Below are 21,378 nucleotides of genomic sequence, written 5' to 3'. Positions count from 1 at the left end.
ATCAACACAACATGTTCCTGCATAAACTGTGGGAGATATTGGGCATGGAACAGCTGTCGATGGCCCTAGTCCAACGACTCAATAGTTATGCCTCAGATTGGGCCCCTTCATACACATTTTATCAACTGAGTTTAGAGAATTAACATGTCCTTCATATCTCAAATTACTGTGCTCACCAAGCTAACAACCATCACCTATCTCACACTCAACAGCCCACCTATCCCCTAGCAGCACCAGAGTCTAGCGAGTTTATTGAATTCCCCAACTCATGTATAATTCATGGAGGAAGGGGCGGGGGCATTGGTAACTTTATGCTTGTGTATTATTTACGGTTAATGAGCAGTTAAACCACTTCCACTGACTTTGCTGCTGACCTCTGGGTTGTAGGTGAACAGCTGTGTTATACTAGCATTTTGTTTCTCACTCTATGTTGCTGGCCCATGGGGTTGTAGGCATTCAGCTGTGTACAAGATTAACTCACTGTGGATTTAATAAACAGAATTAATCCAAAACGTTGGTAGGGAGGTATGGCAAGGGTGCATTTTGTCCCCTTCCTATTTTCCTTGTGTGTTTACTGAATTCAACAAGCTCTGATTTCCACATGGACTGATTCTCCACACATAGCTTGTGCCCTCTACACCATCCTGCTTCATGCAGATGACACAGTCTTGATGGCAAGAACCGAAAGGGGCTTACAAATATTGCTAAACAGCTTTGCGGATTTTATGATAAAGTTAGATTTAGCGGTTTATGTCTCTAAATCCTTTGTTATGGTGGTGGGTCCTGGCTCCACCATGACTCAACCTTCAGTATTGGTGACCACAAAATCCTCTAAAGACAAAGCTTTTCCTCACTTACGAGTATTGTTTGACTCGTTTAACTGGAAGTCTTTGGTGGTAGCCAAGAGGGTGGAGTTTGCTAGATTAATTGATGCCATTTTCAGATTTGCGACCAGATTGGGCAGCAAACCACTTAAGTCCTTGTTGAAGATTTATCAGTTTAAATGCATCTCCATGGCCTTATATGGTAGCGACATTTGGGGCTATGTGGTAAGCAAGGTTCTCCAGATTACTGAAAATAAATTTCTAAGGCAGCTACTGTGCGTCCCACAGAGCACTCTCTGTGTGTTTATGAAGACCTGGGGGTTGGGTAAATGAGCAAACTCTTAGCCCTCCACCTTCTGTTTAGCTAGATTAGTATATGGGCAATGGTGGAACCCCACTTGAACACATAAATCATAAAGTATTGCCTCCAGCTTGACGGCTCACTTAAGATACCCTGGATCAAACATATCAAGGACACATCATGATATTGGCGAGGGGGAAATGCTTTAATAATCCCGAAATAGCCCATAGGGCTGATAGAAAGTGGGTGAAGGAGAACGTCCTAGAGAGGAGATCTTTGTGTAGAGAGGAAACCAAACTGGTAAAAACCAAGGTTCAGAGTTTCATATTGTTGGAAACCACACAGCTTATGGAGCCATATCTTGTTCTTATTAAAAACAATAGAGAATGATAATCTGCTCACCAGGATCAGACTTAGGGCCTCATTACGACCCTGGTGGCCGGCAGTAAGCTGGCGGTAACACTGCCAACAGGCTGGCGGTGTTCCGCCAGCTATTATGACCGTGACGCAATAGCCACGGCCACACCGCTGGCCCCTCCAATATACCGCCAGGCTTCTGCCTGGTGGTCATAATCCCCAGGGCAGCGGTGCAAACACTGCTGCCCTGGGGATTATGAGTCCCCGACTGCCAGCCTGGCCACGACGGTAAACACCGCCATGGAAAGGCTGGTGGTAAGGGGGACTTGGGGTGCCCCTGGCAGCCCCCGCACTGCCCATGCACTTGGCATGGCAGTGCAGGGGCCCCCAGGCATAGCCCCATCGCGCATTTCACTGCCCGAATTTTTGCTGAACATCAGCATTGCAGCCAGCTCTATTACGAGCCGGCAGCAATGTTGATTGTGACTTTTCCGCTGGATTAATTTTTGATTTTTAGTGTAACCTCCTTTTTAAGATCTATCATAGTACTAAGGAACTCATGGAAAGACTGGGAGGGTTTTGTTTTATCTGACATCCTTGGCATGGTTTCCCCTGTCCTTTTGCCTGTGCCTCCTGTATTTTTGACTGTGTGCTGGATTTCATTTGTGCTGGTTTTGGTACTCTGGGTGCGTTACCACTGCTGATTAGTGCTACAGTGCAAGTGCTCCCTGTGTAAATTGTGAGTATTATTGGTTATCCATGATTGGCATATTTGATTAACTAGTAAGTCCCTAGTATAGTGCACCCTGGGTGCCCAGGGCCTGTAAATCAAATTCTACTAGTGGGCCTGCAGCACTGATTTGCCACCCACATGAGTAGACCTGTAAACATGTCTCAGGCCTGCCATTGCAGTGTCTGTGTGTACAGTTTCAGACTGCCATGTCAACCTGGCAAGTGCACCCACTTGTCGTCCCAAAACCTTCCCTTATAGTACCTGCAAGGCACTCCTAAGGTAGGCCCAAGGTAGCCCCATGGGTAGGGTGCATGTACTGGTGTGTTTTACATGTCCTGATAGTGAAATACTGTTATTTTGTTTTTCACTATTGCATGGCCTACTTTTCTCGTAGGTTACAATGGGGATTCCCTTGGAAGTGTAATTTCCCATTTGGAGCAGATTGAGATGTGGAGTTTGGGGTCTCTGAACTCACAATTTAAAAACACATCTTTTAGTAAAGGTGTTTTTTACCTTGTGTGTTTGAAAATGCCACGTTTAGAAAGCAGACATTTTCTTGCTTAACCATTCTGTGTCTCTGCCTCTTTGTGGAATACACGTCTGGGTTAGGATGCCAGTTGGGTTGTTTGTGAATTCACTCTAGACAGTAACACACAGGGAGCTGAGGTGTGCCCTGCATATCCTGATGGGTCTTCCTGGGCTAGAGTAGTGGGAGGAGCTGACACTTGCACCTGAATAAGGCTGTGTTTGTCCATAACCAATACAGTGTCCAACCCCATAGAGTGTATCTAGGACCAGGGCAGGAGAGGCAGGGTCTTGTGCACTACAAAGATGTTTGAAGCCTACCCCAAAGGCAGAAATGAGTATAAGTATTGGACCCAAACCCCATACTTTTAGAACACTTCAGGACCAAGAGAAGACTGTGCCAAGGAGAAGAGCAGAAGAGCTGTGAGGAGGAGTACTGCCACTTTGCTGTGTCTGCTGTGCTGGTTTGTCTTGCAGTTGCTGCTTCTGCTTTGGAGAGGACATAGACTGGACTTTGCTGTGTACCCTGCTTGCAGAGTTTCTCCAAGGACTTGGACAGAGCTTGCCTCCAGTTGAGAAATCTCAAGGACATCATAGACTTCAGCTGCCAGCCCCTGTGTTCTCTTGCTGAGGACCCTGACTCACCAGGTGGCGCCCACTCCCGTTTCTGGGCCCTTGGGAGTGAGGGTTGGCCTAAAAACAAGAAGAACCAAGCACATTGACTTGGATGACTCCAGAACTGGCAGCGCTGCCTGACTACACACCCCTGCCTGCTTCTGAAGCTGTGGCCCCCACTGAAGTGCAACGACCGCGACCAATGCCACACACCTGCTTCCGAGGCCCAAAGTTGCTGAAGCGCCTCTGAAGTCCAGTGACATTATGAGTCTTGAGTGTCGTGTCACCGACGTCCATGACACTTGACTCCGCCACGGTGCCTTGGACCCCATGGTATGACCGGGACACTGCGAAGTCACCTCATCGTATCTTGACCTGCTGGACTCATGAACCCCACTGGATCAAAAGGAACCGATGGCTGACCACCTTCACAGCATTACCTCCTGCAACCGCAAGGAACCAACGTCATGATAGTCCCATTTGGAGCTATTGTGTTTCTAAGCTCTTTATTGGGATTTTGCTTGCGTATGTTGGATTTCTGTCATTTTGGTCTTGTTTTACTTAGAAAAATATTGGCTATTTTTCTAAACTGGGGTGTTATTCATTTGTAGTGTTTTCAATGTGTTACTGTGTGTGGGTACAAATAATTAACACATTACCTCTGAGATAAGCCTGACTGCTTGTGCCAAAGTACTTAAAACCTTTTTCCCCCTGAAGATGGTGGTCCCCAGGGCACCCGCAGCCCTCCGACTCTTATTTGGACATTCGCCCAGGGGAGGTGACGGTCCCCGGGGCTTATTATTATTTTAAACAAAATTGTTTTTAGCCCTGGCGGGGCCCCTCCGGGACCCCAGCACCAGGGCTAAGGGGTCTGGGTGGCTCTACTCTGGCCCCCTTTTTTTTGTCTTTTTTTCTGGGACTCAGTTGAAGCCGTGTCTAAAGATGGCTGCTAACACTTCCTTGCTGAAGTATTCTCAGCCAATCAGATATCAGCACTGAATAGTTCCTTTAAGGAAAACGGGCTGCAAAATGAAAAAAAAACTGCTTTATTGAAAAAGCAGTCACAGACATGGAGGTCTGCTGACTACAGCAGGCCACCATCCCTGTGAGTGCAGGGACTCGCTATGGGGTCGCACACTGCGACCCACCTCATTAATGTTAATGAGGTGGGTCTTTGCGACCCCATAGCGAGCTGCAGAAGGTGTCTGAGACACCTTTCTGCATATGGTTTTGCGAGTTGCAAATTGCAAGTCGGTCAGACTCGCAATTTGCAAGTCGCAAAATTTTAGTTTCCTACATCTGGCCCCTGGTCCTACCTATAACTACCTAGTGGTGAAAGCCACTAGCTAATATATATATATGTCCAGTTGAAGGCTTTTGCCGAAAAGCGGCGACATTTGGCCGGGACAGCGTGTGTTTGTTGTTTTCTGGCAGTATTTTATTTATATATACATTTTTGAGTGACTTTTTGAAATTTATTCAGATTTGCCTCTATGAAATTCTTTTTCAATAAATGGAGCCGACGATTCTTCATATTAATTAATTTTGAACTGTTTTTTCATTATCTACTTTCCACGATCTCCTGGATATTGTGCAGCCATTTGGTGTTGTAATACTACGCACTGTTTTTTTAAACTCATATAAATATATATATATGTGTGTGTGTCAAACCAAGGCCCTTTCAGGGATAGAGTGACGCAATTATGCAAAAAACAAAGGAGAACTCTGGGAAGTTCCCAATTTTAGGTGGAGAGCTGCTCTAGTAAGGAACACTCTGCAACACCAGCAACACTCTAGATTTGCTCACCTCAAATGTCTGCTTATCTAGCAAAGTCTTTAAGCATAGGATTAACATAGTGCTATCCTCGCCGAGCTAGATAGTGACAAAGTCTTTTGCTATTTGTACAGCAAAATCTTTAAGCATAGGATTGACATAGTGTCATCCTTGCCGAGCTGTAAAATGAAAAAAGCCATTTACCACTCCAGGCACAGTATTACAGCTTTGGACTGGTCAAATACCGTCCAAGCCAACCTGGAATGAGTAAAGCAAACCCTGGCACGTGTTTCGCTCTCATTAGAGCTCTTCAGAGGGGTATAGCTTTGTCCAGACACAAGGGAGCACCCAGTATAAGTCAAACCAAGGCCCTTTCAGGGATAGAGTGACGAGTGTGTGTGTGTGTGTATATATATACTGAGCAAAACAAAGGTTACAGGACGCCATAGCTAGGAAATAGAATTTAAAAAAAACTGAAATTCACCAAAAAACCAAAGGTCACAAGACGACCTAGTCAGACCCCACATCTACTCACACAAAACCAGAGAAACCCAGCAGTCATAGCCAGAGTCATCCCAAGTAACCGCAACCCAAGGCAACCACAACTTGTGCCCCCGCCATGCACAGGTTTTACTTCAATAATTTGACTTCTTATGTTTCATTGATATTTTAATTGACGTTATAAAAGTTGTCATGAGTGTTGTAATATCTGGGGTAATTAGCAGTGCATGGCAAGGGCGTGAGTCACAGCCACCCTAGGCCGCGAGCCATAGCCACCCGAAACAACTCCAACCATAACTGCTGAACCTCTCCAGCTCCACGCAAGCAAACCCAGAACCCAACTACAACGCCCCTCCAACCCATGGCTTCCCAAGCCAAACTCCAAGGCCTTCCAAATTCCACTTCCCAACTACAATGTCCCCTTAACCCTTGGTTTTCTCAGTGAATTTCTATATATTTTTAAACAAAATAACGTTTATACGTTACTCCAACCACCGCCGCAGCAGGGGATGACCTCAGGGCCTGGCCTGCGGCCACCACCTATTACCACCCAACCCCGAGCCACACACGGCCTGCTGCCTTTCCCTGCAGCCAACCCCCATAACCACCCAACCACACGCTGTGCGGGGCTTTTGGCCGTGTGCTGTGGGAGTTGGCTGCAGGGCCTGTCTCTGGGTGTGCAAAAAGGTGTGAGATGGTGTCTCTGGGTGTGAGAGTTGCAGTGAGAGTGTCTGCCTGGGTGTGAAAGTGGGTGTGAAAGGGTCTATGTGAGTGTGAGAGTGTGTGATTGAGCTCCAATACATGAAAGATTGATTCACCTCCGCGCAGGATTTCAGATTGTTTTTCAATACGGAATCATTTGTCCTTTCCAGAAGTGGAGCTTCAACTGGGGCACCTGGTACATTTATATTCGTAAGTGCTTCCTGTTGAGGTTTAATTTCTGTGGAATAAGAATCATGGCCAGGACAGAGGTTCACCTGCTTGTTTACCCAGCAAGAGTCCTCAGTTTTGCATAAAATGTCTATCCAACTGGAGCACTGTCTACTGGTTAGTTAGTAAGTACTATCTCGTTGGTTGAATGTCCAGTGTGCCTATCCTCTCGCTGCCTATATTGTCATCCTAAGTTATGTCACATGAAAACTCTGTCAGTCATCATATATTTTTTATAGGCCCCTGTTTCTGGAATGAGTACCAGGATCTTTCTGGCTGTCTATGTGTGTTGCTTCACATGTATAACTCGTCACATGTTATGGAACTGGTGATCTCTTCCCACACCCAGCCCCTAATGTTATGTTGCCAAATCTTTCTACGTCATTTTTCCATGGAATTCTCAACTGTCTGTACAATGCTATGATGACCACAAGGCCTAATCCAAACTTAACAAAAGCAATCAATAAATACATTTGTGCACTTGTAATGCCAAAGTTCTCACTTAACCACGCTAAGGTCACAATTAATCTGTGATTCAGTTCCTGGAGTTGGCTAAAACTGAACTCCAGATAATGGAAAATCTGTTTTCATTCAAGGAAAGGTTAAGATATTGGCGTAACACTTTAAAAGGATTCTATTGAATATATCCACGCATAACTCAAACTCCATTTAAGCGTACAAAGTTTCTTCATTTTTTTGTCTTTCTTCCAATAACTCAGACGATTATAGGATTTTTGGCATCTTTATGGATTTATTGCACAGCACAAACGACAAAACCATCTTCAGACAGATTTTATTGCAAGCAGGGCATCGAATAGTAAATTACAACTCCGCATTATGAACCCAGCATTGAAGAGCTCCCCATCTCTGAAGTATCTGCAACTCATTCCCAGCGACTAGTGGAAGTTTGCAGACCTGCTGATGACTGAGAGAAAGGCACAAATTCCCAAAATGCACTCGGATGCTGTGACAGTTGTGGATTATCGTCACCTTGAAGCTCAGTGAATTCAGAGTTGCAAAGTCTGAACACAGTAATGCCACTTTTTCATAAAACATTTGTGTGAACATAAGCTGCTAAGCTTTAACGAATGCTGTGCAGATTTAAATTTGCCACATGTCCATTTTCTACAATCTAGTGATCAGTGATTTTGTCCATGTGGAAAGGCCGACCCCCACAAATGTGTTTTTTTGGCCAAGCCTCGGAAAGTTTGAGTTCTGGGATGATGGAACTGTTTCACCAGTGACTTTCTGCATATTAAAACCAGGGATAGATGAATATGTGATTAATTAAAGATAATGTATCCTCCCAGGGATGGATATGCTGTCCAGGAATGGAGAACCCTTTTTACCTGATAGCAACATCAAACCCAAGGAAATATATTGTAGTCATATCTTCATAGGTGTGATTAATTAAAGATAACACATCCTCTCAGAGATTGTTTTTTTAAATGCAACCCGTTTTCCTTAAAGGAAAATAAATTTTCTTTTAATTTTGTCAATGTAGGCAATGGTCTGTGGGACGTCTGCCTACTCTGAAAAACGATTTCACTACTATTCACAAATGGGAAGGGGTCCCTTCGGGATGCCTTCCCGTTTGCAAATGGGTTAACACCAATTTGAAATTGGTCTTAACTGTGTTTGTTTAGCGACTGCATTCACGGTCACAACACAATCACCACCCCCAGCAAGTTGCAATTTGGAAGGGACACCCTTGGGACGCCCCTTCCGAATTGAGAGTCGCAATCCCTATTTTGTGAGTCGGTAACTGGATACCGTCTCGCAAAAGAGGGATGGTACATTGTGCAATGACATTTTGCGGTCGCAAACAGTGATTTTTGCCTTTTTGCGACTGCTAAATTGCGCGTACATCTGGCCCTACACGATTTTCTGAAAGTGCACAGGGACACCACGAACACACAATATCTTGATCGGTCTGTAGTAGTTATAGGACACGTAGTTACAGTTTGGCGGCATTTCACGAGGTCTGAGGGGAAGATGTTTGCAGTGCGTGAGATAGTATGGGTTGTTGCTCGTGATGTACCGACGTCTAGCTATTCCGAAGCACAAGCCCTTGATGGTGTTCGGCGGCGCGTGGATGAAGGTGTTCTTTGATTTACACTGTCCTCGTGGATCTGTGATTCGTCGATTTCGGATTTCAGAAGTGCAGTAAAAGTTGCCTCCTGCTTGTCTCGAGTTGTCAATATGCTTTCTATGGAACTGGCGCCAAGACGGAGGAGAGGCCGGGCTGAGACCCGAAAGGGCGGTGACAACCAGCAGGAGGAAGACACAGGACGACATGTTCTTCACAGTCACTTCACCTGGGATGGGACCTGCATAGGTGAGAAGGAGAGAGGTGTTGACAGGGGGAGCCAGGTGACTCTCACACATAAACCAGAATTAGCTCTTTATCAGACATGGAGAACTGGAAATAAATGTATAAACATCTGCACCTTATTTTCATGCATCAACCTCCTTGTGACATCACTACATACCATCATTAAGAACATTCTATTACTCTTCGGCTTTAATAAGTTAATACAGTTGACATATGGGCCCATATTTATACTTTTTGACGCAAAACTGCGCTAATGCAGTTTTGCGTCAAAAAAATTAGCGTCGACTAACGCCATTCTTAAGCGCCATGCGGGCGCTGTATTTATTGAATGACGTTAGCCGGCCTTAGCCGCTGGCGCCGTCTGTTGTGCGTTAAAAAAAAACGACGTACACCAGGCAGCGCCGGCGTAGGGGGATATGGGGCTTGGGCGTCAAGAAATGGGGCAAGTCAGGTTGAGGCAATTTTTTCGCCTCAACCCGATTTGCGCCATTTTTCTTTCACTCCCAACCCCCATAGAAATGACTCCTGTCTTAGCAAAGACAGGAGTCATGCCCTCTTGCCCAATGGCCATGCCCAGGGGACTTCTGTCCCCTGGGCATGGCCATTGGGCATAGTGGCATGTAGGGGGGCACAAATCAGGCCCCCCTATGCCACAATTTGTTTTAAAAAAATTACTTACCTGAACTTACCTTAATGTCCCTGGGATGGGTCCCTCCAGCCTTGGGTGTCCTCCTGGGGTGGGCAAGGGTGACAGGGGGTGTCCCTGGGGGCATGGGAGGGCACCTCTGGGCTCCTTCAGAGCCCACAGGTCCCTTAACGCCTGCCTTTTGCAGGCGCTAAAAAACGGCGCAAAAGCGGCCGTACGTCATTTTTTTTTACCCGCCCACTCCCGGGCGTGAATTTTGCCCGGGAGTATAAATCCGACGCACATGCCTCGGAGTCGATTTTTTAGACGGGAACGTCTACCTTGCATATAATTAACGCAAAGTAGGTGTCCACGCAAAAAAATGACGCAAACTCCGAGAACTTTGGCGCTAGACGGGTCTAACGCCAAAGTATAAATATGGAGTTAGTTTTGCGTCGGAATTGCGTCAAAAAAAACGACGCAATTCCGGCGCAAACGGAGTATAAATATACCCCATGATGTCACAGTGCCTCTGCCAGAGACTGCAGATAGTGTCATGAAGCATCACTGTTTAGACAGTAAAAACTCCAGCTGTCCAAATCTTTTTAATGAACTTTTATTCTCTGAAAATGCATTCTTTACCTTCGCAGAAGGCATCTATGGTAGTATTTGTATTTACTGCATTGTGAACCTTCCTTACAAGAAAGCAGACATCTGTATGTATTTTACTATTATAGCTGTGTTTCAAAATAGCATATTTGCTTAAAAAGTATTGAACAAAATAATTACAAACTATATATTGGTGTGTTTATTTTCACAGCACAGATTCCATATGTATCGTACATATTTGCAAACATACAATATCTTTAATAAGAATAAGCATTAGACTGATGATTTACAAGATAGCTGGGAGAAGAGTCACTGTGTATAATAAGAAATAAAAAACCTCCCTCCTGTGTACTACAAGGATATTTGAGATCCTCCTAGAGTCCTTTGTTGTACTAAAGCAGCTCTGCCTTCAGCCTTTTTCCCTTAATGACTTGCAATAAATATCCTTAAAATAAACAATAGGGGTACCTCTCCTAAAATATCTTCTCACTAATTTTCATTCTACAAACCATCTCTGCCATCAGATCTATTTTTACTAAGAAAATGAAATCACAAGGTACCTGGAATACTATATAACAGGCATCTTTTATATCAAATCCCAAATGGCCTGACCAGCACACAGCACCTCCCCACCTTTCTTCATTAACTTGCCTGGAGCTTGCAAAAGTGAAAGAAATGCTTAAAGTTCAAAGAAAGTGCTAGCAACACTAGTACGGATGCTAACAGTGATGGCTCTACACTTGCAAAGCTTTTGCAGAATGGTCTGGCAGGGATTCCTCTCACTGTCCCACTCAACCAGCAAGAGTTTTTCTGTTCTGTCATGCCCTCTCCTTTTCACCGTCTTCTCAGACCTTCCCTACTTGTATTTCTTGCTAGTGGTATCAACCATACTGAAAGCTTTTTTGTGCTGAGGAAGAGCCTACTAAATTGGAAAGAAAAGGTTGAAACGTTGACACATCATACCATCAAATGTGAAAAATGTTTGTCATGTTTTCAACCTGCTGATGTGGCTGTTACACAATTTGTGCTACACTTTCAGAGGTGGCCTTCTACCTGAGTGTGTTGATCTGGAATGCGCACATACATTATCAATACAGCCATGTGTGCACTATCATACTTTAAACATATATGCATATTATGTGCTACAAGCAAACTTAAAGGGACTCTGTTTAAATTAGTCAATGGGTTTAAAACATTGGTATTACTATAGTTTTGGACTGCCCTGTAGTATATTATTGTAGCACCGCAGGAATAAATGAACTATACAGTTGCCTAAGATTTTCTGACAGTCATCTTTTATGTTTCAGTGCCCATGTATGCTTCACCACCACTGCACGTTTGAGTCACGTGAGTGCTGCTTTGCTTTACTTATCACAATCGAAACACCATCATGTACTTATTTTATCAAATTGTTTTCCTTGTTTTTATACTGCTTTGAATTGTGAAATGCAATGTCAATACTTTACACCAGTTACAGCATTGGATTTAGTTATTTTCAATGTCCAGTAAGGTGAGTTGCTTTGTATTGTATTGTATGGGTAATGAAATTGTCTTTATTTCCTCTTCAGTTTCAGTTTCAGCTCATTTTTTATTTGCATCAGTTAAAACCATAGCAAAAATTATAAATTACAATACATACTTTGCTAAAAATACTAATAAGTAAGAATAAAGTGTCTTTTCAAATGACAAGTCTATAGTACAATTTGATCCCAAAAGTGTATCACTGGGGTCTGCGCTCCTCAGGCCGAGTTTAGCTGATGATACTTGCATTCTACATCCGTTTTTGGTGTTGGACAGGTATTTACGAGGTATATTTGTTTCTATGGGCCTAATTACGCATCTAGTGGTCCTAGGACCGCCAAGCCTGCGGTCGGACTGCCACAGCTGTGGTGGTCCGATCACCACATTACAACCCTGGCGGTCCGACCACCTGGGAACTGCCATCCCCGCCAGGATCAGCGATCCCTACGGGCTGACGGCAGTTGTAGGTTCTAATCAGCCAGGGCCTATGGCATGGGCAGTGCAGTGGTCCCCCTGCCCAGCACCCTCGAAATGCGCACTGTCTGCTGCCACTTTCCTGCTGGGGTGACCGACGGAAACATTAGTTTCCACCAGTCAGCCAGCGAGAAAGTCTTAATGGGGCCTGCTGGGAGGTCACCACCCCGGAGTTTGGCAGATGGGTGTTCCTGTCCGCCAAACTTGTAATAGGGTCCTATGTTTGTGTTGGATTTTGTTTGAGTACTGCTATTGCATTGGTCAGTGACGAGGTTGGGGGTTAGTCTTGCCACACCTTTTAACCAGAATGTAAGTAGTATTACTCATGTGGCTGTTATTAGATATATTTTAATGCATTGAGACAAAAATGTAGGAACTTTTCTTAATGCAGTAAGATCTTAAAGCGGTTGGGAATCAATAAAAGTGTTATGGGATGTGTTGATATCCTGTTTTGGATATAATCATGATTGTAAACCTTTTGAATATTATTAGGGGTGGGGAATACCCCATCTAACAAGTTTTGATCCAAATTTTCCACAATCAATAGAATCAAACATCGATTTAAAATCAACAAAGCATAGATGGAAAGTTAGCTTTTTTCTGTTTTTTGACATTGAGTACCAAGGCCAAAATGTTCATATATGCAGCTGCGGTTTCTTCTCGAGGGCAGGGGAGCGACATTGCCATTTTATTTTTACCTGCGCAGCCTGCACCAGCCCAGAGACAGGCTGGGCGTGTCCTTTTGGCAGCAGAGGACAGGGCTGACAGAATGCTCCAAAGTACGCATGTCACTTTGGCTGGCTGTTTTGCTCCAGGCAAAGTGAAATGTGCACTTTGAAGCTCTCCACTCTGCTGTCTTAAGACAGCTAGGTGGAGACCCAGCACAGGTCTCTCGGGCCTGAAGGAGCGTCCAGCCAAGCCACTCCATCCAATCCAGGTGCTGCTCTCATGCTGGTTAAGAGCATGAGAACAGCGACTGGATTGGTTAGGGCAGGTGTTCCACCATCGATGGAGAACACCACGGAGGAGGACACACAGCGTGTGGGCCAGTGCCTTTTTTATTTTAAATGTGTAGTGCATGTGTGTGTAATGCATGTATGTGTGTAATGCATATAAGTGTAGTTTTGGTTTGTACTTAGTGTTATGATTTGGGCTTTTGGAGGGAGGGGTGATTTATTTTGGGGTTTTAGAGGGAGGGGACGTTTCCTTTTTTGGGGGGGGGGAAATGGTGGGGCAGTTCACTTGCCCCACCACTTTCAGTACCATCCGCTGCTGCATGATTGTCCCTGTGCCCCACGAGAACTCTGTTTGGTTTAGGGGTACGATGTTGTTTATACTGGGCCATGTGATTAGGTCTGCCAGTAACGTAGACGCAAAATATTTAGCTTTGTTACCCAACAAGGCTATAAGGCAGTAGTTTTGTGGCTCGTTCCTGCCCCCTCTTTAAATATCGGGTTTATTATGGAATCTTGCCACCCATCAGGTGTTGTTCTAGTAATAGATACATGGTTAAACAGGGAGGTTATTTTGCCCACCCGAAACGAGCCTGTGATATGCCATTTGGTCCAGGATCACCATCCCGCCTCCCTTCTTTGATGGTTATTAATATTTTTGATTTGTGAAATTGAAAGTTGTTCTAAGGCTGCCCTGCAGCTGGGGCACAGTTTCGATACTTTATTGACGCTCCATGTCCTAAGGGTGTTTTATCATTGTCTACTGCCGATATATTGAGCTGGTCTTGAAGTGCCTCACCTGTAGTAGGGGGTCTTCTTGCAAATTCCTCAGTCTGGTAGGTGGCCTAGACATTCTCAGGTATGCTGGAATTGTTTATGGCATATGTCGGTCTTGAAATTGAATTTAAGACCCATAGTGCTTGTTATAATTTCAGCTTTGCTGGTCTGCATGCTGGAGTTATCTTCTTCCGGCCTTGAGCTTGACCTGGATTCAATGTATTACTGATACAATAGTTGCCCTTGCAATATGATGCACTCAGTGTTAAACAATAAGCTTCCAAAGATTGTATGGCGTCATTCTAGTCATATTCAAATTTGTGTATTATTTCTTCAGCTCTGTTCGCAGTCTGGGGTAGTGAACAGTCTCTACATTTTATTAATTTGTAATCAATGGTGTACAGACTGCCAGTGTTATTATGTACAGCTGGGTGTCTTGGTAAGGCTAGACTAAATTTCATAACTTGGGGGAGGTAAGCATTCTCAGTGGTCATTTCTATTTGAAATTTGACCTATAATGTATGAAGTTTGCCTGGTTATCATCAGCAGTTCTAACATTTAGCATCCTCATGTCTGTATATTTAAGTTTGTCTACTATATATTCATCTTTTTGCCATAACGTGTATTGTTCGGTATGTACTGAGGTGGGATTTCCCAGTGTACATTGTGCGCTGTCAGGAGATCCTCCTCTTCAGAGTTGTAAAACAGATTAATGTTGAAGTCTCCAGTTAGGAGGATCCCTAGTTGGTTTTCTTTTCATGTGATCTCCTACGACTTAAAAGTTTACCTGTAAGATCTCTCTTTGTAATCGGATGGATTTAGACATAGATCAACAATAAGGATGACTTTCCTTGTTTGTTCCAATTGTTAGGGATAAAGACTTGTTTCCTGTGGTCTATTTCTGTCTGAACTTCTATCTCGAAATGTAGAGACAGAGATACATACACCGCAAGGCAACTTTTTGGTCTTCCACAATTTTGTAATTTACTTGCTGGAGTAGAACAGTGTAAGTGATCGATAGGGGAGTCATTGCCCAGTGTTAGACCTGACAGCCGTAGGGTGGTCACCCCTAACTTTTTGCCTGTCTGCCTCCACTTTTTGGACACTGTTTTTGCTTGTTTTTAGACTGTGCACTTTACCACTGCTAACCAGTGCTAAAGTGCATATGCTGTCTCCCTTTAAACATGGTAACATTGGATCATATCCAATTGGACTATTTAATTTACTTATAAGTCCCTAGTAGTGTGCACTATATGTGCCCAGGGCCTGTAGATTAAATGCTACTAGTGGGCCAGCAGCACTGGTTGTGCCACCCACTTAAGTAGCTCCTTAACCTTGTCTCGGGCCTGCCATTGCAAGGCCTGTGTGTGCAGTTTCACTGCCAATTCGACTTGGCACTTAAAAGTACTTGCCAAGCCTAAAACCCCCCTTTTTCTACATGTAAGACACCCCTAAGGTATGCCCTAGGTAACCCATAGGGCAGTGTGCTGTGTAGGCAAAAGGCAGGACATGTACCTATGTAGTTTACATGTCCTGGTAGTGTAAAACTTCCAAATTCGTTTTTACACTGCTGTGAGGCCTGCTCCCTTCCTAGTCTAACATTGGGGCTGCCCTCATACATTGTTTGAGTGGTAGCTGCTGATCTGAAAGGAGTTGGAAGGTCATGTTTAGTATGGCCAGAATGGTGATATAAAATCCTGCTGACTGGTAAAGTTGGATTTAATATTACTATTTTAGAAATGCCACTTTTAGAAATATCTTTCTGTGCCTTACAATCCACATATGGCTGGGTTTAGTTGACAGCTCCTTGTGCATTCACTCAGACACACCCCAAACACAGGATACTCAGCCTCACTTGTATACATCTGAATTTTGAATGGGTCTTCCTGGGCTGGGTGGGTGGAGGGCCAGCTCTCACACAAAGGACTGCCACACCCCTTACTGGGACCCTGGCAGACAGGATTGAACTGAAAGGGGACCTGGTGCACTTCTAAGCCACTCTTTGAAGTCTCCCCCACTTCAAAGGCACATTTGGGTATATAAACATGGCCTCTGCCCCTTCCAACTCAGACAGTTCCTGGAAAAGATAACTGGAACCAGAACCTGCATCCTGCCAAGAAGAACTGCCTGGCTGCCCAAAGGACTTACCTGACTGCTTTCTGTGTAGGACTGCTGCCTTTCTGTTGCCCTGTTGCCTTGCTGCTCTCTGGCTGTGGTGAAGAAGAGCTCTCCAAGGGCTTGTATAGAGCTTGCCTCCTGTTTCCTGAAGTCTCAGGACCAAAAAGACTTCTCTCTTGCAACGAGACTCCTTGTGCGGTGAAAATGCGACGCACAGCTTGCTAAACCCGACGCACAGCCTGCCCCGCAGTGAGAAATTCACTGCACGCCGAACCGGAACGACGCAGCGTGACTTCGCAAGGAGAAGATTGACGCAGCGCCTGCGTTGCGACCAGAACTTCAACGCACGTCCTACCCGATCGACGCACAGCCGACCTGGGACGACTCAGCACGACTTCCAGAGGGGAAATCGACGCAGCGCCTGTCGTGCGGAAGAAACTTCCACGGAACGCCCACCGGAACGACGCAGCGCTTGTGACTTCGCTCCACAAGACCAGGATTCCACACACAGAACGCGGGGCGTCTGAAAACCCAGCAACCCGAAGAGTATCCACGACTGAGCGCCGGAAATTGATGCACAGCCGTCCCTGCGAGGAAACTAAATGACGCATTGCTGGGTGCTGCCTGAGAAATCGACGCACACCCCTTTGTTTCCCCGCTTCTACTCCTCTGCGGCCCTTTGCGGAGATTTTTCACATGAACCAGGTACTTTGTGCTTGAAAGAGACTTTGTTTGCTTTAAAAAGACTTAAGACACTTTATATCACCTTTCAGTTATATCTCTACATTTACTTATTGCATCTTTGATCGTTTTGACTTGCAAATATCCAGATAAATATTATATATTTTTCTAAACACTGTGTGGTGTATTTTTGTGGTGCTATATTGTGTTATTGTATGATCTATTGCACAAATACTTTACACATTGCCTTCTAAGTTAAGCCTGACTGTTCAGTGTCAAGCTACCGGAGGGTGGGCACAGGATAATTTGGATTGTGTGTGACTTACCCTGGCTAGAGTGAGGGTCCTTGCTTGGACAGAGGGTAACCTGACTGCCAACCAAAGACCCCATTTCTAACATTGGTGGCAGTGCTGGGATAGGACTTGTATTTGTGCAGTGACGTACAGTAGCTACGTAATTCACTACCTACCCACAGTTGAAGGTCAACTTGATTTTTATCTCTTTTCTGCAATTTCATTTTTCCTGTCAATTTTTGACTAAAATTCTTAAATCAACATGTCTCTAGCTGGGTCTCAAGCAGGAGATGAAGATTTTGATATGACTATGCTGGAGACCTACACTGTTAAACAGCTGAGGGCATTCTGCAGGGATATGGGTGTACCTACCCAGAAAGCCTCCAGGAAGGAGGAATTCCAAATGGCGCTGAGAGCCTGGGCAGAAGCCCCTGCTGAGGAGGATGTATTGGAGGAGGGTCCAGAAGATGGCCCCTCAGAGGATTATTTGACCTCATTAGATGAGATTAGTGCTGCAATTGTGCCCCCTGCAAAACCAGGGAGCAGTGTCTCTGATCAAAGCCTGACAGCAGAGGAAAGGAGAGAGGAGAGAGAGTTTCATTTGCAGATGGCAAAGTTAGAAATTGAGGCTCAACAGGAGGAAAGGAGAGCAGAGAGAGAAGCCAAGCAAGCTAAGGCTGAAAGAGCAGCCAAACAGATTTAAGCTGAAAGAGTTGAAGCTGCAGCTGAGAGAGCCTTGGCTGAGAAAAAACTGTTGTTGGCTCATGAACTGAGTCTCAAGGAGCTGGATATCAAGGCGAGACAGTCTGAGTCCAGCAGTAATGGTGGCAGCATACGTGCAGGACTGGTTGGGGACAAACAGGCTTGTATACCCAAGAATGTGGTGCCAAGTTGTATGGTGGGAGATGACATTGATAAGTGGCTGGCTGCCTATTAAGTTGCACTAAGGGCCAATGGGACACCTGAGGAGCACTGGGGGGGCGGCCATGTGGTTTTATGTACCATCCTTAGGGAGGAACACACTTGCTCCACAGAATGAAAATGACTACTTACACATGAAAGCCGCTTTTCTGGCCAAGTTTGGGCTGACCCCCTGAGAGATACAGTCAGAGGTTCAGGGACAGCACCAAACTTTGAACACAAACTTGGGTGGATTGTTATGATTTCTCCAACAAGGCACTGGATGGGTGGGTGCAGAGCAGCAAAGAAGATGATTATAAAGGGTTATATGACTTGATTCTGAAAGAGCATATACTCAATATTCCTTTTACATAGTTGCACCAGCACTTGGTAGATAGTGAGCTGACTGATCCCAGGAAGCTTGCTGAGGAGGTGGACCTCTGGGTTAGCACCAGAGTGTCCAAGAAGGCATCTTGGGGGGACTCCCACAAAGGTGGTCAGGGTTCCCAACAGAAGAAAGAGGGGGGAGAAAAACTTAAAGATAAGGAGTTCTCAAAAGGCCCCCAAAAGAATTCCCGGGGGGGGGCGGTGGATACCATTCCTCTTCTAGATTTGGAAAGAAGCTAGGGTAATTTGATAAAACATTAGGGAAATTCATCCCCAAATGCTTAGAGTGCCACCAGCATGGGCACTCTAAGGGCGACTCCCAGTGCCTCAAGAGGGCACAGTCCACCACTGGACAGACACCTGGGTTGGCTAGTGTAGCGCTCGGGGGGGGAGACAGTCCCAGTTAGCTTAGGGGAGCAGGCAGAGTTTCCATAGTGTCCCTGGGAGAAAGAGAGATGGTGCCTAAAGCCTACATGCCAGAAAATACTTCCAAGTATAGGTAGTGGATCATCATTGATGGGCAAAGGTCGGAGGCTCTGCGTGACACAGGAGCCAGTATGACTACTGTCAAGAGTCAGCTGGTGTCATCAGAGCAGATAGTCCCTAATACATTCCACCAGGTCATAGTCGGTGACAATTGCGAGAGTCACCTACCGGTGGTTCTGGTTCCCTTTGAGTGGGGGTGGGTCTCTGGTACTCTAAAAGTAGCTGTGAGTCCTGCCATGCCTGTAAATTGTCTGTTAGGCAATGATCTTGAGCTTTCTGCCTGGAAAGAGGTAGAGCTCGGATCCCACCTGGAGATGTTAGGTTTGCCTGAGTGGGTCTGCATGACCACCTGGTCCATGGCTGCCCGGGAAGGGAGTCAAGGACGGCTGGAGTATGGGACAATGGCCCAAACAGCTGCAACGAGGAAGGGCAATAGGGGTGGGAAACCCACCTCAGATGTTCCCACGGTGGTGGACGGGGCCCCTAAATAGGAGGCCCCTGAGCCAACTGGGGAGGACATAGCTGACCTGGGTAACCTACCTGAACTTGCTGGCTGGCAAGTAGATGGTGGGCCAACCAGGGCAGAATTCTGCAAGGCGCAGAAGGAAAGCCCCACCCTTGAGGGTCTGAGGCGACAGGCCACAGCCCAAGCAGCAGGTGATGCCTCAGGCAATCACCATATTTACTGGGAGAATGATCTCCTTTACAGTGAGCCTAAGGTTCCAGGTCCTGGGGCAGCACGTGTGCTGGTGGTCCCCCAGTGTTACCCGGCCTTCCTACTGGGTCTGGCTCACGACATTCCCCTGGCAAGACACCTGGCCAAGACAAGACCTTTAACAGGCTTGTCGCCCACTTCCATTGGCCCAGAATGAGGTTAGCCTCAGATAATTTCTGCACATCTTGTCCCACCTGCCAGGCTAGTGGGAAGACAGGGCAAAAGCTTAAAGCTCCCCTGCTCCCACTCCCTGTCGTTGGCACCCCCTTTGAAAGGGTGGGCATCGGCATTGTTGGTCCCTTGGACCCCAAAACTGCCTTGGGCATCAGGTTTATCCTGGTTTTGGTGGACCATGCCACCCGCTATCCAGAGGCAATCCCTCTAAGAACAGTGACTGCACCGGTGGTGACCAGAGCCCTGTTGGGAATATTTACCCATGTGGGATTCCCTAAGGAAGTTGTGTCTGACAGGGGCACAAACTTCATGTCTGCGTACATGAAGTCCATGTGGGATGAGTTGTGGGGTGACCTACCGGTTTACCACCCCTTATCATCCTCAATCCAATGGGCTTGTTGAGAGACTCAACAAGACCCTGAAAGGCATGATTGGTGACCTGACTGAAGCCATGAGGCGTAAGTGAGACGTCCTCTTACCATGCCTGCTGTTTGCTTACAGGGAGGTGCCCCAGAAAGGGGTGGGGTTCAGCCCCTTTGAGCTTCTCTATGGTCACACCGTAAGGGGACCACTGAGCATAGTTAAAGAGGGCTGGGAGAAACCTACCAAGACACCTCCCCAGGATGTGGTCAGCTACATGCTGGTCCTCCACAACCAAACCGTACGCTTCTGGAAGCAGGCCAAGAGTAACCTCGAGGCTAGTCAAGAGGTGATGAAGGAGTGGTAGGACCGGAAGACCACTCTGGTTGAGTTCTCACCTGGAGACAAGGTTTGGGTGATGGAGCAAGTAGAGCCCAGGGCTCTCCAGGATCGCTGGACTGACCCATTTGAGATCAAGGAGGGCAAAGGAGAGGTTACTTACCTAGTGGACATCAAGACCCCTAGGCACCCCCTAAGGGTCCTCCATCACAACAGGCTCAAACCTCACTTTGAGGATCCCTGACCTTCTCTCTGCCAAAGAAGGTGATGGGTCAGTGGAGGGTGTCATTCTCTCTGACTCCCTGACTCTAAATCAGAGAGGAGACTGCTATGAGCTGTTAGAACAGTTCTCTTCCCTGTTCTCCCTTACTCCTGGACTGACACACTTATGTGTTCATGACATTGACACAGGTGACAGACCCCATGTGAAGAACAGAATTTACAGGTTATCAGATAAGGTAAAGGCTAGCATCAAGGAGGAGATCTCCAAGATGTTGACTTTAGGGGTTATTGAGAAATCCAGTAGTCCCTGGGCCTGCCCAGTGGTGCTGGTTCCTAAGGCTGCTGCCCCCAGTGCGAAGCCAGAACTCAGGTTTTGCGTGGACTACCGGGGTCTCAACTCAGTCACACGGACTGATGCTCACCCTATCCCCCGAGCTGATGAGCTCGTTGACAGGCTAGGTGCTGCCAAGTTCATGAATATGTTTAATCTTACATCGGGGTACTGGCACATCGCCCTTATTGAGGGGGCCAAAGAGAGATCTGCAATGGTAACTCCGAACATGGCATTGGGGTGACAATTCCATGATCCCCCGGGTCTCTAGCACAGAACCCGGGTACTGCCAAACTGCCTTTCTGGGGTTTCCACTGCAGCTGCTGCTGCTGCCAACCCCTCAGCCAGGTTTATCCCCTCCTGGGGTCCAGCCAAGCCTGGCCCAGGAAGGCAGAACAAAGGACTTAGTCAGAGAGAGGGTGTTACACCCTCTCCCTTTGGAAATAGGTGTCAGGGCTGGGGAGGAGTAGCATCCCCCAGCCTCTGGAAATGCTTTGATGGGCACAGATGGTGCCCAT

General features: G+C 46.2%; 1 long non-coding RNA gene across 2 annotated transcripts in view; it reads right to left on the bottom strand.

Moving 5' to 3' along the window:
• Nucleotides 1–7,297: 7,297 nt before the first annotated feature.
• LOC138286611 (uncharacterized) overlaps nt 7,298–21,378 on the bottom strand; it is a 56,425-nt gene continuing 42,344 nt past the window's right edge. For both annotated transcript variants that reach the window (XR_011202020.1, XR_011202021.1), the window contains exon 4: nt 7,298–8,890. This is a non-coding gene — a long non-coding RNA (uncharacterized lncRNA). The remainder of the gene's footprint in view (nt 8,891–21,378) is intronic.

This window comes from Pleurodeles waltl, chromosome 3_2, assembly GCF_031143425.1.
Source record: "Pleurodeles waltl isolate 20211129_DDA chromosome 3_2, aPleWal1.hap1.20221129, whole genome shotgun sequence".
NCBI lineage: Eukaryota > Metazoa > Chordata > Amphibia > Caudata > Salamandridae > Pleurodeles > Pleurodeles waltl.
The sequence above is the reverse complement of the archived record's forward strand: the minus strand, read 5'-3'. Positions and strand labels throughout refer to the sequence as shown.